Genomic DNA, 694 nt, shown 5'->3' with positions numbered 1-694 from the left:
TCTTTCCCTCCTATCCAGAAGTAGACTCTCCTAAATGTTTAGTAGAGACTGACTAGGGTCCTTACTCTGCATTAATATAATGTATGCATTTATGTGATATATCTATTGATATTCTATATCAATAATTTTAAAAACATAAATGAGGTCCTTTTCATTGTATCATTGCATAACTTGCTGTTTTCACTTGTTAATATATGTAAATAATGTGTTAAACAAACATTATGTGGGATTGTAATCAAAATATAGCTTTATTGTTTTTCCTCTCCCTTTTTCTTTAAAATTTGTTCTCTGAGGGTGAATATACCCTGCAGCTTGATGAAGATTTAGACAGTCCCAAGACTGAGCTGATCATTCTCTGATGATAAAATATGCTTTGTTCACTTTCTCATAAAAAATTCTCAATTTTGAAAATAATATATCCAGGCCTATGTGATAGTCAACATTTTGCAATTGTTTAGCTTTAAATTTTATCTTAACCATTTGGCATTGGCCCAGGCTGAAGCTTCAGGGGAAAGAAAGCAGGATGCTTCTGTTTTCTTAATATAAACTTAATACCTCCAAGCTCATCTCTTCCCCCACTGGCCAGCTGCAAATCCAGCCAGCCATTTGTCAAGTAGTGGGAGGGAGGAGATGAAAGGAGATTGACAGTTCTTATTTGGTTTTGCAGTTTGAACTTTCTGAGGCTGACAGATAA

The sequence above is a fragment of the Lipotes vexillifer genome, unplaced genomic scaffold, assembly GCF_000442215.2.
Source record: "Lipotes vexillifer unplaced genomic scaffold, Lipotes_vexillifer_v1.1 scaffold654, whole genome shotgun sequence".
NCBI lineage: Eukaryota > Metazoa > Chordata > Mammalia > Artiodactyla > Lipotidae > Lipotes > Lipotes vexillifer.
This window is presented reverse-complemented; position numbering follows the sequence as displayed.